Source organism: Rosa rugosa, chromosome 1, assembly GCF_958449725.1.
Source record: "Rosa rugosa chromosome 1, drRosRugo1.1, whole genome shotgun sequence".
Classification (NCBI taxonomy): Eukaryota; Viridiplantae; Streptophyta; class Magnoliopsida; order Rosales; family Rosaceae; genus Rosa; species Rosa rugosa.
Window position 1 is genome coordinate 17,723,223 of NC_084820.1, and position 17,518 is coordinate 17,740,740.

The following is a 17,518-nucleotide window of genomic DNA, read 5'->3' on the forward strand; positions in this document are numbered from 1 at the left end:
TATGTTTTTTTTCCTTCTCTGCCCCAATCTCATCTTCCAAATCTCCCAACCCTCCTCTGTTCTTCAACCATTCTTTTTCTATCTCTTGATTTCTTTCGCTGCTCTTTCTTTCATCTCTCTCCCTTCACTCGATCCTTCCCCCACTCATGAAATTTCAGATTCTTCATATCTCAGATGCACATCTTCTTCAACCTTCAGTTTAAGTTTAAATGAAAATTCGCCGATTAATCGAAACTCTGATTTCGGCATCATATCGGTAGTCCAACATGGGCACGACGGTGTTATAGCTGCTGCTCATCTCAGTCTCTCTGTTTTTTTTTTTTTTTTTTTTCAATTTTCTTTGGTTCCCTTTTTACCTGGCAAGTTCTTGCGTGATGGTCTGTTGGTTTTGACTGAAGATGTTATGTATGGTTCTGAAATTTGGTTTGGGGCAATCTCTTGCTTCTCTGGTTAGAATCTGATATGCTATGCTTCCGTTGGGCTGATCTGGTTGTTTCCCTACCAAGATCCACTGAGTCAACTCGTGCTCGCTGATAAAGCCATCGACGGGGTCGACATCAATCTTGGGGACCAACAAGACCAACGGCCATTTCGTGACGTTGAACGTCTCCATGAAATCCTTCCACAGTTCCACTCATGTTGGAACTCGGCGGTGTGTCTCGATCCAAGTGCAAATTCTCCCATTTGCACTCCGTCCTCGCGGCGCCACTCGGTGTCGGCGAAGATGGGTTCGAAGGGGAGGGGATTGTGAGAACGGTGGTGTATATGGATAATGTGGCCCTGCCCATTTCAAGGTTTACGCTTTTTAATCAATTTGTTTCTGGATTTGGAGATCGGAGAGACGGAGGAGATCAAGATCAGGAGCAAGTACTCTCCTCCTTGGGAGTCAACACTAACTAATTGGACTGGGTGAGAAACAGAGAAGATGATGTTGGTGGGACCTGCATGAAAACTAAGTTCATTAGCTAGCTGACACGTATTTCGTCCGCATTTAACCTACTCACGGACGTCCGCCTCTGATCTTTGCTGATATATATATATATATATATATATATATATATATATATATATATATATTAATATGAGTCAATTCTTAGTTTACAATCCCCAATAAATGCTCCATAATCAAATGAAAATTCACAACTCCAAAATTAAATTGACCCATATACCTTCAACCATATAGTTGTGTATTTTGAAATATCAACTAAAATTCCAGCAGAATTTTTTTTTGACTCTGGACGACAATGTAACTCCCCACCCCACCTCATCCCTGATGTCAATGAGATTTGAACCCGTGACCTCCACAGTGTTAGTTAGGCTAGCTAACCAACAGGCCACGGCTCACCGACAAATTCCAGCAGAATTTTGGTTCAATGATCGATTTGAAGCTAAGGGCATGTTTACTTACTTGGAATGAGAGAGAATGATTACGGAATAAAAACATTCATGTGTTTACTAACACATAAAGGAATCAGAATGATTCCGGGTAAAAGAATTTATGCGTTTACTAACACATGAAGGAATCAGAATATGTGTAGGTCCCACCTCTTTATCAGAAATCGATTCTTGAATATTCAGGAATTTGATTACGAATGGAGGAGATGGGTTTAAGAATCAATATCGATTCTTTTATTCTCTCATTCCACTTGTCTCCGATTCATGATTATTTCCATTCCAAGTAAGTAAACGTGCCATATATAAGATGATGAATGGGTTGAATTCAAGAAAATGAAACTAGATGATATGCAAGAAACTGGCCGGTGGAATTCAAAGAGAAGACCAGATAAGTCTAGGTTTGAAAATTTAATAAAAATTCATAACTCTTTTGACCAACCAATCTCAAGATATTATTTTTATTTTTTGCAAAAGATGTAAGCTTTTGATTAGAACAACATCATGTCACACCCCAAAGCTGGGGTATGACTTAAGGGGTTCTCAAGTAAGAGAAATTTAGAATAAGAACAAAATTGATAGAAATTAAACTGCAATCGTAGGCAGGAATAGTTCAGCTTTGAAAATTTAATAAAAATTCATTTGTATAGCGATGCACTTGAAATTTTCCAGAATAAAAGTAGGGGGGTGAAATTTGCACACCCAAAATTGCAAATTGCACACCCTCTTATTTTTTTAATAGTATTTCATATCACATCTGTTTAGACTTCCTAAACTACCCTAAAAAAGTCCGAGTTTTGTTTTTTCATTTTTGGGTCCTCTCTCTCTGTGGCCAGCACGGACCCTGTTATTGCTTCTTCATGCTGCTCAGACGAGGAGACCAAAGAAGCAGCATGAGTCCTCAGTGATTGCAAAGAAGCAACGTAATCAGAAGCAGAATGAGTCCTCAGTGATTGCAAAGAAGCACCGTAATCGGATGCATTAGTGAAATGAAGCATATGCCACAAACCAGAACCCATGACCAAGACATCTGGGTAGTTTTGATTTCGGTTGAAACCCGCAACTAGAGAAGTCAAATTGAGAGCATAAGGCTTGAACAGAAGAAGTCTAACCCGCCCAGAAGAAGTCTAACCTCATCCCAATCTCATCAACCACAATCTGATAATCACTGTGGCGCTTGAACAGCTCACCTCGAACCGTGTCCATCCACTCCGAATCGAGAACCAGAGCGAGCAGCGAGTCAACGACAAGCCTGGCCTAAGAGTTGCCGGCGACGACGACCCAAGATCCGTTGAGGAGATCGGCGGCGTCGAATCGGCCGAGCTTCTGGAAGCTTCAGGCCAAGCTTGTGGTAATCGAGGGGGGGATCGGAATCGGGGGAGGGAGTGACGTCCCAGACGAGGTCGTGGAAGTGGGAGAGGCAGGAGTCGCGGCGGTTCTGGAAAACGACGACGGAGGAGACGGTGGTGACGGAAGGGAAGTAAGGGGTGAGGTAGACGCCGATGGCGAGAGTGATGAAGAGGGCGCCGCTGAAGAAGAGCATCTTGTTGCGGCTGAGATGATAACTGGCCATGCCCATTAGAACTAAAACCAAAACGCAAGCCGCCAACACTCCCAATTGAACTGCTCCGATCAATGGGGCCATGGGGGGAGGGAGAGAGGACCCAAAGAGAAAAAGAAAACTTTGATTTTTTTAGGGTAGTTTAGGAAGTCTAAAAGGATGTGATATGAAATACTATTTAAAAAATAAAAGGGTGTGCAATTTGCAATTTTGGGTGTGCAAATTTCACCCCCTAAAAGTAAACATGTTAAAGCAAGGGGAGTGGATCCTCTCCTGAGCTCATTTTTTACCTGAGCTTTCTGAGCTTTTCTCTAGATAATGACACGTGGCTTTAATGATGGTCTACAATGTCAGTTTATCCTTTTCATTTTTCCGTCTCCCATTCTTCTTCTACTTCGAGAGAGGGATTGGCATCGTCGATCTGCTTGACTGCTTCAGTCAATGAATAGGATCAATCTCTCTTTTTGGGTCTAGCTCTTTGATCTCCGATCTTCAAGAATTAGAATCATTTTCTGAGTTCGTGTCTGTTTGAGATCTAGTGAAGAATTGCATCAATTCAAGAGGGTTGAATTGGGTTTTATGGATTTGAAGAACTGGCCTTTTAGATGAGATAAAGTATATTTCTTTGATCGAGTATGCTCTCTTTTTGTTTCATCTTTATCTCTTATAGTCTTATACTGTCTTGGGAAGCTTGCGCAATTAGATGAGATTCTCTTTACCTCTTTCTCTCTCATTCCTATACTGCTGCATTTTGTTTAAATCCAAGACTGGACATGATACAATTGATAGTCATGGACAGGTTCTTTAAGCTTCCATAAATAAATGCAATTTCTGAGCATTTTGAACACCATAGTTGATGCCCTCTCGTTTAACCGCTGCCAAGTAAAGCTTTCCGGCGACAACGTTGACGCTCGAGCTCGGGTAGTGGAAGTGTGGATTGTGGTGTTGTTCTCTCTCATTGGCTTCGGTGGTCCTCGGGTGGGTTGCGAATCGGAGCTCCGGATTTTGAACTGAGAGCTTCTACTGCTCGCGTGGCTCTGTTCTAGTGTTCTTGATCACTTAGATCCATAGAAGTATAGATCCTTGTTCCATCCAGCAGTAAGCAAAAAAAAGGAAGAATGTTTCATTAATTTGATATAATTATCCAATTTGTAGTTACCCAATTTGTGGTTATCTAAATTGGTGCAAAAGAAATGAAGAGAAGCAAAACTGGGACACACAGAGAGAATAGAGGAGAAGAAAAACTGAGAACGAGAGAGAACTGCAGTGTGAGAGAAGAGAAGTACAGGGGAGAGAGAGAGAGAGAGTGTGTGTGTGTATAAAGAAAAGCCAAGTTTGTTGTAGGCCATCGGATTTCAGTATAGACACGTGTCCTAATCGAAATGAAAGTTCAGGAAGCTCAGGTAAAAAAAGAGCTCAGGAGAGGATCCGCTCTCGACGTGCTAAAATTTCGTGCAATTCAGAGTTTGGGAATCAAGGCAAAAGATGAACACAAACTGGCTGAAATCTCAGGGTTTTACAAAAACAATGGGCTGAAATCTCAGGGTTTTACAAAAACAATCCCAACAGCATTGTCAAATTAGAAAATTCACCAAAAAATTCATTTTAAGACCAATTAACAAGAAATCAGTTTTTAAACAACTATTGAAATGTCTACTTCAATATACAAGGAGAACCAAGACCTTTTAAGTAACCAAGACCTTTGGTGATCTCTTATGTTCGCCAATAAATAACCTTGGCTAAAAAGCAAGTTGCATAACCTCATCACGATCCAACATCATCCAGCAATTTTTGTCATAAGTTATAATACCATGGCGCATTTGATTCACATAATAAGTACTAACAATCGGTTACTTTCATGCACATGTTAAGTCAACAGAATACACCCATATGATCAGAACAATTTCACCACCAGTAGAACCAAAACTTAGAACCTTACATTCTTCGTTACTAAATACGAAATCAATTTAACATAGCTGCACTCCATCACTTTTAACCACTTCAGATCCTTAACGAACAAAACACGATCAATACTCAATTTTCTCAACCAATTTCATATCCAAAACAGAGTTCCTGATTCTTACCTTCCTTCAATATACATTGAACTGAACCAGTGCCCATTCCCTTCTCCATAATCTCCAGAACGCATAACCCAAAACCCTCACACATTCCAAATTAAATAATCGAGATTAGGGATTTACTTCACATCAACAAGCAGCTCCAAACAGAAGAAAAAGATGATATTTTATCTAATAATGTGGTATGGAAAGCCGGCGGCAGAGCTGCGGTGGTCCACGAACCGGCGGCGACGCGTGCAGTGTATGCGGCGGCTCTGGTCGGAAACTAAGGTCGGGACCAAAGGGTTTTGATGAATGATAAGGTTTCTGATTTCATTTATGGTGATCGTGCAGCTCGGATGTGGCCGGAGACGACGAATTAATCCTTGCTGAAACCCAGATTCCAGCGAAGGCGAGTACGGCTTCGTCCGGCATTGGTGGGCGATGCAACTTCTATGTTTTGCTCCTCATATCTGTTGGGAAATTAATCCCCCGTCACGCAAGTACTACTAGTAGAGATGGAAAGAAGAAATAAGCAAACCAATAAGACAACAAGATTTAACGAGGTTCGGCCAATTTCCTTGCCTACGTCCTCAGAGAGTTTTCATCTTCACTATTGAGAGAATTACACAAGTACAAGATTACACCGCTCAAATTTATACACAACTTGAGCACTCGTGTTTATACCCAACCCGAGCCTTGTATCCAATCGGATACCCCTTGTACACCCTCTCTCAATCCTAGAAGATTACTCTACCCCAAGAGCTATACACGCCCTTGAACACACTCCCCCTATCTTCTACATCTTGAAGACCCTTGGAGTTGCTACTGATCTCTCTCTCTGGAGTTTGGGCTCTCTGCCCTCTCTCACTCTTGTTGTTGCCGATCATGCCAATATATAGGCATGCAGTGCACTTCATGCACATACCATGCAGCGAGTTGAAGCAAAGTCACATGTGTGAACACATGAAAAGCAAAGCCATGCTTTTCCCTTTCTCACGTTCCATGTTTCCATGCATGCCTCATTCTTTTTCTTTCCCTTGCATGCTTTCTCCTTTCACCTTTCCTTTTTGCTTTCACTTTCTGCTACTTTTCCTTTGTCTTTGTCTCCTCCAATTAAGGAGGGATCCCAACAATCTCCACCTCCCGACTTAAATGGAGAGCTCCGCAACACTACTTCAATCTTTGAAGTCATCTCAATCTGAGACACAGCTTGTTATACCCACAAGCATTCCATTGGCCTTCTAGTTGTGCAATTACACATAATCAGAGACAATTGCATTTGGTCCTAGCTCCCCCTGATTCAATCGGCCAATACCATGTGTAACTACCTCGAGACAACGATCACCTGTTGACTCTGAAGAGGAACCTCGACTCAACCTCTTCCCTAGCAGGATTTACCTTTTCACTATCATCTGAACTTGGAAACTTGTCAACGACGTCTCTGCTGTACCCGCAAACGAGACTCGCCTATGCGCACTCCTGTTTCCTATTATCCATCAAGGTCTGACATACCAGATGATACCTACCACACTGTTCTCCCTGTATGAGGACCGTACCGCCATGTGTGATTTTCATAACTCCCCCTGCTGACGAAACTCTGCAGCCTTTGGAGTCTAACTGGCTCAAGGATATTAAATTTCTCTGTAACTTTGGGACATCGTCACACCACCCAAAGTACGCCAATCCCAAATCTAATATCCAGTCAAAGAACATGTGTCACCTATGGAGATTGTGAGAGCATCTCCATATGAAAATCGGTTTCTGCTACAGCAATGCCATCCAAGCCTTTCGCTTCATATGACCCTAGTCACGACGCTTGTAGCATCCCTGCCTCTGGATTTAGACCTGCTATGATCACTAAATCCCCGACAGTTTTCCTTGCATTTTCTGTTGTCTTCTCCGGTTTCACATCCTTCCCCTTCAACACTTTACTAAGCCCTGTTGAACTAGGATGTCTTTCACTCTCCTTTGCCATAGAGTGAAATTTCCCTTTCCATCAAACTACTCCACCTCAAACTATGAGGCAATACCTGAAGTCATGATGAGCAACCATGATCAACATGCAAACCTTCGGCGAACGAAAACCACGAACGACGAACAAGCACGATCGCTAACACCACGAACCACCTTGGTGAGATATACACTCTCACCAACCATCATTCCCTTGAGTCATATCTTGGTCTCTTGCAACTCCACCTTTAATTAGGATTTTTTTTTTCTGAGTCTGGCTCGCACCACCTAGCCTCTGAGTCACTCCACCTATCAACTGCCTTTGATTAGGACTTTCTTGAGTTTTTGACCCGCTCCACGTTGCTAGGAATTTTCCTCGAGCTGGCTCCACCTAATGCACTTTTGAGTTAACACCTTAACCATTTAACTGACTCCACCTTGAATGATAAGATTCTAGAACTTCCCATGACCAACAACATCACCAGCCATCATCCCCTTGAGTCATATTATGATCCCTTACAGCTCCACTTTTGAATAGGATTTTCCCGAGTCCACCTTGCTCCCCTTAGCTCACGAATCACTCCACCTATCGATACACCATCGATGAGGATTTCTTTGAGTCTCCGACCCGCTCTTCTTGCTAAGAACTTTTCTGAGCTGACTACACCTATTGCACCTTCGGGCTGCCACCTTGACCATTTGCCTGACTACACCATGGATGCATGACTTATCCCAGCCAAACCATCGGCTTTGACACCACTTGTTGGGAAATTAATCCCCCGTCACGCAAGTACTACTAGTAGAGATGGAAAGAAGAAATAAGCAAACCAATAAGACAACAAGATTTAACGAGGTTCGGCCAATTTCCTTGCCTACGTCCTCAGAGAGTTTTCATCTTCACTATTGAGAGAATTACACAAGTACAAGATTACACCGCTCAAATTTATACACAACTTGAGCACTCGTGTTTATACCCAACCCGAGCCTTGTATCCAATCGGATACCCCTTGTACACCCTCTCTCAATCCTAGAAGATTACTCTACCCCAAGAGCTATACACGCCCTTGAACACACTCCCCCTATCTTCTACATCTTGAAGACCCTTGGAGTTGCTACTGATCTCTCTATCTGGAGTTTGGGCTCTCTGCCCTCTCTCACTCTTGTTGTTGCCGATCATGCCAATATATAGGCATGCAGTTCACTTCATGCACATACCATGCAGCGAGTTGAAGCAAAGTCACATGTGTGAACACATGAAAAGCAAAGCCATGCTTTTCCCTTTCTCACGTTCCATGTTTCCATGCATGCCTCATTCTTTTTCTTTCCCTTGCATGCTTTCTCCTTTCACCTTTCCTTTTTGCTTTCACTTTCTGCTACTTTTCCTTTGTCTTTGTCTCCTCCAATTAAGGAGGGATCCCAACAATATCCCTCCGCTTCGATCCAAGGTGGCGGTGACCCAAGAAATGGGCCGGAGGTTGGTGAACGTGGAGGAATAGTGGTGTCGAAGCTTCGCAGCGAGCGTGTGGAGGTTGGAGGCGGTGGAAGGAGACACTAGAGCTCGGGTTTTGTTCGCCATTCCAGGCCGCACTATTTGGTGCCCGCGGTGTCAAAATCTGATGGCCAGAGACCGAGATTTCCGGCGGTGGTAGTGTGCAGTTGTGCACAGAGAGAGAGAGAGAGAGAGAGAAGGAGAAAAATGTGAGGGGGAGAGGCTACGGTTTACCTTTAAATACTAGTAGACACGGAAAATTCGATCTTGCCCTTTTTTGGACTCCGACGTAGAATTAAAATTCCGCAGATCATAACTATTTCATGCGAACTTCGATTTAAGTGTATCACGTGTCAACGACCTCGCTTTAATGTCCTCTACAATTTTTGTGAAGGGATTTCCTCAAAAATTGAGCCGAACAAAAAGTCTACTTTTGATTTCCTAAAAAATCGAAACGAAGGTAAAAAGTAAGATTCTTAATTATTTATCTTTCAAATGACCGGTAAATAAGTAAGTTTAGGTACGGGGCATAACAAATTTGGCAAAGGATTAAGAGATGCAGAAGAAAGCAGATAGAGTTTTCTCTTCGTGTCGTAGAAATGAAGAAAAGAAGAAACAGAAGACGATTGATGTAATATTATAAATGGCGTTGGACAACTCCAAAAAGGGATTTTATACTTGACTTTGGGTTGTGGAGCAAATAGATTGAACAATGTCTCACTAAAATTTAGGCTTAAAAGTCAAAACTCAACTCAGACTCAGGGAATACTGTAATTAAATAAACCCACATTATTTATTTTTAAACACAAATTTGAATTTAAATAAAAGTAACACCAACAAAATTTGAACAACCAATCAGCAAATACTGAAATTTTGGGGTGTTACACAACACTACAAATTAGTAAACCAAATAAAGAAAAGCAACATACTATTGACATAGAGGGAAGGGAACAAATAAGAAAAGAAGTAATAGAGAACAACTTTAACGAACTATGAGGTAGTTTTGTAGATGAAGGAAGAAGGGGCAAAACTGAAAAAAAAATTTACGATTCCTTTACTTAGGTTAACAGCGTTTATAAGTGCTATTCTATTTAATGAGGTTTTAAAGTCATTTTGCTGAGGTGTCATTTTAAAGGCCTTTGAATTTGCAACCATTGGTCCATAATTAAAATCAAGGACAAATAAGGACAAACCTTAGCTAAGGAGAGGATCCAGATCCAAAGAAGTAATAGAGAACAACTTTAACGAACTGTGAGGTAGTTTTTAGAGAAAGGAAGAAAGGAAAAACTGGAAAAAAAAAATGACAATTCCTTTACTTAGGTTAACAGCGTTTATAAGTGCTATTCTATTTAATGTGGTTTTAAAGTCATTTTGCTGAGGTGTCGTTTTAAAGGCCTTTGAATTTGCAATCAACGTTTCATAATTAAAATCAAGGATAGCCAAGGACAAACATTAGCCAAGGAGAGGAGCCAAGGAGAGGATCCGGATCCAAAGAAGTAATAGAGAACAACTTTAACAAACTGTGAGGTAGTTTTGTAGACAAAGGAAGAAGGGGAAAAACTGGAAAAAAAAAAATTGACAATTCCTTTACTTAGGTTAACAGCGTTTATATTTGCAATCAATGGTCCAAAATTAATGTTTCACATATAATTAAAATCAAGGATAGCCAAGGAGAGGATCTGGATCCAAAGAAGTAATAGAGAGCAGCTTTAACGAATTGTGAGGTAGTTTTGTAGACAACTTCCTAAACTGGAAAAAAAAAATTGATGATTCCTTTACTTAGGTTAACAACGTTTATAAGTGCCTATCTATTTAATGAGGTTTTAAAGTCATTTTGCTGAGGTGTTGTTTTAAAGGCCTTTGGATTTGTAATCAATGGTCCATAATTAAAATCAAGGACAGCCACGGACAAACCTTACCAAGGAGAGGATTCGGATCCACTTTGGAAACTTGCATTTTCCCTTTGCACTTCATAAGCAGACGTGGGATAAATAAGAGAAACTTTTTCGTTTAGATTCAACTTAGAAGATTTATATGTATGTTTATGCTAACACACTTACCACGTGCTATAGAATATTTAACTGTATCTTATTTGTATGACTGCCTCAATAGTTTAGATGATGGGAAAAGTTGATGCAAACATGCATGAAACATGAATGTATTAGAAATATGTATAAAAGTTAAATAGGAATTACATACTTAATTTTCATTTATAACCATTCTAGTATCAGAGTTTGGATTGCACATTAGGGATTGATTTGGAATCATGTCTATCAATGTGTTAGCTAGAATACTGTCAATTTTTAACCTGTCATAGATGCTAATCTGTTAAACTTCCGTTAAAACACAACATATATAGTGACATATATTCTCATACAAAACGCCCACTTTTTGATATTTTACTGTACTGTAATGAAATTTCATACAAAATGACTGAAATTGAAAACATTGGAAGAACATTGACCGATCGAAAAGAAGCTAATTTGGTAACAATTATATCAAAATTGAAATTTCACCTCAACATAGGGATCGAAAATGATTTTAAACTACGAAAAAAAAAAAGATTTAAAAGTTTTATATACCACAGTAGTAGATACAAAACAAGGAGCAAAAGAGAAGAAAAAAAATAAAGAAAGAAAAAAAATAAAAGAAAGAAAGGTAACAACATACATCTAAAGGCACTGTAAACTTTTTTGACCATCTAAGGCAGTACTACAAAGGCAGCTTAATGCCAATTGAACATGCTTTAACGACCCATAGTATTGAAACCAGAAGTTAAGAATAGCTGAGACTGAGAGGAGCCAGATTGAGCTTTTTGTTGGGGTTGCAGGCATTGGGTAATCAGGCATGATATGTGGAAGTTTTGGCAATGGTGCTTCAAGCTGGAAAACCTTAATCACTTGTCCTGCTTTTGGCCTTTCTTTGCTGCTGGGATGAGTGCACCATAATCCAACAATTAAAAAGCACTCCATTTCATTTTGATCAAAATCTACACCCAATCTTTCATCAGCTGCATCCAGTAAATTTCCTGCAAGGTACAAATGCCAAACCCACCTATAAAGCGGTAAGTGGAATTCTCTGTCGTGGTAAGTCCTCCTTCCACAAGAAATTTCCAAGGCCACAACTCCGAAGCTAAAGATGTCTGATTCTTTGCTTGCTTTCCCTTCAATAACATATTCTGGAGCCCTGTATCCAAAAGTCCCAACTATCCTTGTAGTCTGAGACCTTAACTGCGGATCCACAAGCTTAGCAATCCCAAAATCACCAAATTTAGTGCTAAAATCGTTGTCCAACAGAACATTAGCTGATTTGATATCCCTATGAAGGACACACTGCTCTGCATCGTTGTGTAGATAATGAAGGGCTGAGGCCAAGCCTAAAGCTATCTTCTACCGTTGCCTTGGAGCCAAGTAGATGCGTGTCAAGGCTGCTGTTAAGCATGTATGCATAAATAAGTAAGCATTCACTCATGACACCATGCAATAAATTGCATCAAGTTTTTATGTATTATGAGGCTTATGATCTTGACTTCGTTGATGAATATTTTCTCATGGTGCTTGTCGGATTCTACAAATATTCTCTTCTTACAACGACTACACATCCTAGATCTTGTATGACCCCTTTATAAACTTGTCATGATCCTCGGCCCAGCCTTCTATCATTTGCGAAGCCGTTGGTGGCTGCAACTAGCTAGTTCTTGATAAGTAAATTGTCATGGCAAGGCTAGTATCTGAAGATCTGAATTTATGGAGGACAATGCAACACTGGAGGAGTAATTGGACTCATTTCCATCTCCATGACTCCTTTTTATCCGCTTCCTGCTTATTACCACCCACCAATATATGGCCACACCGAGCATCAAAATGAAGAAGAAAAATACTGCAACGACCCCAATCTTCAAGGCTATCCTCTTCTTCTTTTTCTTTTTACGATATCTTTAGTATCCAAATTCGAACTGAATTCCCATGAACTTATAAAATGGCGCTCCCAGAAAAGGCCTGTAGCAGATGAAAATCCAATTCTAACCCACTCGGGGAGAGCATTTCTTAGGTCAATAAGGATGAAAAGGGAAGAGTTTGCCACATAGCTATTAAGTTCAGGGTTTGGGCCTCCGTCATAGGTCCAAAACACACTGAGGTTGTTGGTGATAGCATTATAAGTAATATGTGCTCGGCCCTCTTTCCCACTGTGGAGGATAGGATCCCAACTGGCATAAACAACTGAGGATATGGTCTGGTTGTTGATCCCAATGTGCGGGCCAGGTGGATCCCATGGATTCGAGAAAGTGTCGAACTCAACCGTTACGAGTTGGTTTTGGGAGGCAAAACGAGTGGTGGAGTTATACAATCCTAGATCAGCACCAGCAGAGTCTGGTGGAATCAGAAAGTGAACCGGACCAAGGAAGAAGACAAACCCATCAGGAAACATGCCTAGGGTTTCATTAACAATGTCCACAATGAAAGAGAAGTTAGTAGTGAAGTCTGCAGCAAGTGAACCTTGCCACAAGTGGAAAGGCTCGGCATAGGTAGCCGGCCGACGTGGAAGTAGAAAAGAATATATATATACTTCAATTCAGGGTTAATTCGATAATTCTATTCATCCCACAATGAGGGTATATATACAAGTACAAAGGAGTAGTCTAACTCTACTAGGAAACAAACTTTCCATAATTACAGGATAATCCTAATTAAATAAAATCATAATTACATACAAATTTACAGCGATTCTACACTCTGTTGGATCATAATTCATATACATATTTGTCCCCTAAAACATGGAAATTACTTGTTCTAAAGTCCAAATTTAATGTTGACTAATCCAATTTCATTATTTCCCTAATCTTGTACTTTTGCTTAACCTTTGTGTTTATTTATATATATTTATTTGTTTTCCTTATTATGTTAGAAAATGATGGAGAAGAATGGAAATGCACTAAAAAGTCAACCTTAGCACATTTTCTTACTCCGGCTAGGAGAAAGTGAGCTAGACAAGAAATGAGGGGTAGCCGCTTGATCAAACGAACTCCGAATGAGTTGAAACTCTCCAGATCCATTCTAGACATCCTAAGAAACATTTCTTATGAAGAGTGCAAGAGCCAGATAGAAGTGGAAGGCATTCAAACAATCAGTCCAATTTTCTGCAGAAGCAAAACTGGAAAACTGGACCTGTAAGGAGTCCAGCAGTGTTTTCAGCCCAACCACATGTAATTAAGCTCTGAAATTCCACCAGGATGATCTACACTCATAGAGGAACATTTGATATGAAGAAATCGGAGGCCCATTATGAAGTCTTGGTGGGAAATAATTGAAGGAATAAAGGGGCAGAAACTGACCTAAAACCAGCTCAACATTCATCATGTTCATGTTCCCTACCCACATGAAGAAAGCTAGATGCTTTTCTTTTTTTCCTTGGATATATTTTTCTACTCCAATCTCTTTAATAGATCATCATCACTTCCCTGTTTCTGCACCTTCATGCTTTGCTTTCATTTCATCATTACTCCATCTTTTACATATTTTACAAACCACTCCCCTACTCCCCCTTCATGCTTTAATTTGTTTTTATTCATCATTACTTCCCTCTTTTTCTTCCCTATATAAACATCTTCTCCTCTCACTCTTAAACCAATTCCTTCACCCATTCCACCCCATCTAGCTGCTTCCTCTCTTCATCTCCTTCACAAAACCTCCATCTCTACCACCTAAAATCCAAACCCATAATATCCATACTCCTCAACCTCCATCACCACCACCATTACTCCATCACTGCCACTCAAAGTTGGCCAAATGAGCATCATATCTTCATCACCGTTCCATTCATCATCACCATCAAGAAGCTTATCATCCATCCATTCCACCATCAAGGAGGATTCAAGGAGCATTGAAGGAGAAAAATGAAGGAGAAGCTACCCATTGATTTGTCAAGCTTCAACTAGTTCTTTCTTCCCTTAACTCTTTAATTTACCTTGATTTACTTTATAGATTTGATGCCAATTTGTATGACTATGAGTGAGTAGTTACTTTGTTGGGGCTAGGGTTGAAAGGCCTAGCCAAACTTGTATGAATTGATGTTTTAATTTACATTTGATGTTATTTGTGATTTTCATCTTCATATGCTAATTCAAGAAGTGAATGCATTCATTCAAATTTAACTACTTTGAATGTGTTGTGTTTGTCATCTCATGAAAAAATGTTTAGAGAGTAGTTAACCTTGAGCATTGATAGCATGATAGCATCCTCTATGTGCATATGGAGGTTGTGAGTTAAAATCACCTAGATCTAGGATTGGTTTGCTTGCATGATTATCTAAACTCAAAGCTTTATGCATCTAGGAACAATAAATTGAGACTTAACCGGTAATATGAATTGTTCTTAGGTAGTTAATTCTAGACTTATCCGGTTGGAATTGATACCATTAAAGGAGTTTAAGCCTTTGTAGTCTTATCCGGATGCAAAGAGGGTAATTGGGAAATTAGAATAGCATCACTTGTATTTGAACTTCAATACTTGCAAGGGAGGTTAGTGGTAGATAATCCAACCCCTAACTTCATCCATTATATCACTAGTTTAGTTTAGAGTAATTTAGTTTACATTTGAGCATCTAGTTGTTTTCAATTCAAAACTATCTTCAAAAACCAAAAACAAATCACTACTCCATCTTGCACATACTCACCATGAATCTAGATCTCCTTGTGAATTTAGGTTTGTGATTGTACATTTGCATATTCTAGCTCTCCTTAGGTTCACACCCTAGCTAGTGAAAGGAATCCAATCCTCGTGGGTTCGACAACCTTTCTTAAATCCCTATACTATTACTTGTACCCCTTATACTTGAGGGTGGCTATTTGGCTAGCACACTCCCCCTCAAGTTGGTGCATAGATGTCTATCATGCCCAACTTGTCAACCGAGCTGTCAAATACCTTCCTGGACACTCCGTTAGTAAGAACATCAGCTAATTGTTCCTCTGAGTTTACAAATGGAAAGCGAATAACCTTTCTGTCAAGATTTTCTTTAATAAAATGAAGGTCAACCTCCACATGTTTTGTTCTATCATGCTGAACTGGATTATGTGCAATCTCAATGGCAGCTGTATTATCACAATGCAAATCCATAGGCTTTTTAAGCTTGTTACCCAGGTCTTTCAAGACATTACGAATCCACAACATTTCTCAGACTCCATGTGTCATACCTCGGAACTCAGCTTCTGCAGTTGATCTGGCAACAACTTTCTGCTTTTTGCTATGCCAAGTGACAAGGTTCCCTCCAACAAAAGTGAAGTACCCAGATGTAGAACGTCTGTCAGTTTTATCACCAGCCCAATCTGCATCTGTGTACCCAACAACTTCCAATTCATCTTTTTTCTGAAACAATAACCCTTTACCTGGCGCCATCTTCAAGTACCTCAAAATACGAAAGACTGCATCCATATGCTCTTCACTAAGACAATGCATAAATTAATTGACTAACAACACTCACAGCATAAGCAATATCAGGTCTAGTATGTGAAAGATAAATCAACCTTCCTATAAGACGTTGATACCTCCTTATATCAGTTGGAACTTGATCAGGATAAGTAGCAAGTCTGTGATTCATCTCAATGAGTGTCTTCATTGGTCTGCAGTCTAGCATCCCCGTTTCAGCAAGTAAATCAAGGACATACTTCCTTTGTGAAAGCAAAATCCCCTTCTTAGACCTTGCAACTTCAATACCCAGAAAATACTTCAGTTGTCCCAGATCCTTCATTTCAAACTCCTTTGACAGATACTTTTGCTATTCATTCATCTATTTCGGATCATCCCTTGTAACAATCATGTCATCAACATACACAATAAGAGCTGTAATGTTACCATTCTTGCGTTTGATAAACAAGGTATGGTCAGAATTGCTCTGTCTATATCCAAAGGCTTTCATGGACTTTGAAAATCTTCCAAACCAAGCTCTTGGAGACTGCTTCAGGCCATACAAAGACTTCTTCAATTTACACACCTTGCCAACGTCACTTGGGTAATTCTTAACACCTGGGGGCACATGCATGTACACTTCTTCCTCCAAATTCCCATTAAGAAACACATTTTTCATCAAACTGGTGCAAGGGCCAATCTTTGTTTGCTGCAAGTGAGATTAGAATCCGGACAGTATTAATCTTTGCCACAGGTGCAAAAGTCTCCTCATAATCAATCCCATAGCGTTGTGTATATCCTTTGGCAACCAACCTCGCCTTGTATCTATTAATAGTTCCATCTGCATTAAGGTTCACAGTAAATACCCAACGACATCCTACAATCTTCTTTCCAACCGGCACTAGGCCAATTTCGGAATCAGACAACACATATCAGACGACAGCAAGAAATATTATGTTGTCTAAGTTTTTGAATCCAACAATGGTTTTTTCTTAGCTCTTGTGCAATAGCATTTTAGACAATGGTTGATTTTTTTGATGTTGTCTGAATGAATTAATTCAGACATCAGTTATTATGTGATGTTGTCCAAGGTTCATTTATACAATGGCTGATTTTTGGTGTTGTCTGATTGTTTTCAATCACACAACTGTTATTAGGTGTCTGTTGTCTGATATCTTTTAAGTCAATGTCTGCTGAAAGATGTTGTCTGATTTGAGTGTTTCACACAATAGTTTTTAATTTGTCTGTTGTCACAATAGTTTCAGACAATGCACCTTATTTGATGTTGTCTGAATTTTAGGGGTTTATTTTAATTTTTTTATTTTTCGATACAAGCTGAGTTTTAGCTAGGGTTGATATACCACTTCAATACACAAACATAAAAAATTTAACTTTTCCCTCTCCATTCGACCAAAACACTCGAGCTCCCGCCTCTCTCTCTCTTTGTCAAAATCATTTTCGATCTCACCAGCGCTCAGTCCTCAGTACTCTCAGCCAGCGACGGAGCTATTACAAGGGCTACTTGGGTTGTAGCCCAAGGGAAAATTTGGGCCAAAATCTGCCAAGTAGGCATTTGGCTTGCTGCTATCGTGCTTTGCTGCTGTCGATCCCGACTCTCATACTCTCCCCGTCTCCCTTTTCGGATCGATTTTGGTTCCGCCTTCCA

At 40.1% G+C, this 17,518-nt stretch overlaps 2 pseudogenes; both read right to left on the reverse strand.

Annotated features, from left to right (window-relative positions):
- Window positions 1–2,162: 2,162 nt before the first annotated feature.
- LOC133716511 (protein ALTERED XYLOGLUCAN 9-like) lies at window positions 2,163–3,040 on the reverse strand (annotated as a pseudogene).
- Window positions 3,041–11,124: 8,084 nt separating this feature from the next.
- LOC133716581 (L-type lectin-domain containing receptor kinase IX.1-like) lies at window positions 11,125–13,120 on the reverse strand (annotated as a pseudogene).
- Between the last annotated feature and the right edge of the window lie 4,398 nt (window positions 13,121–17,518).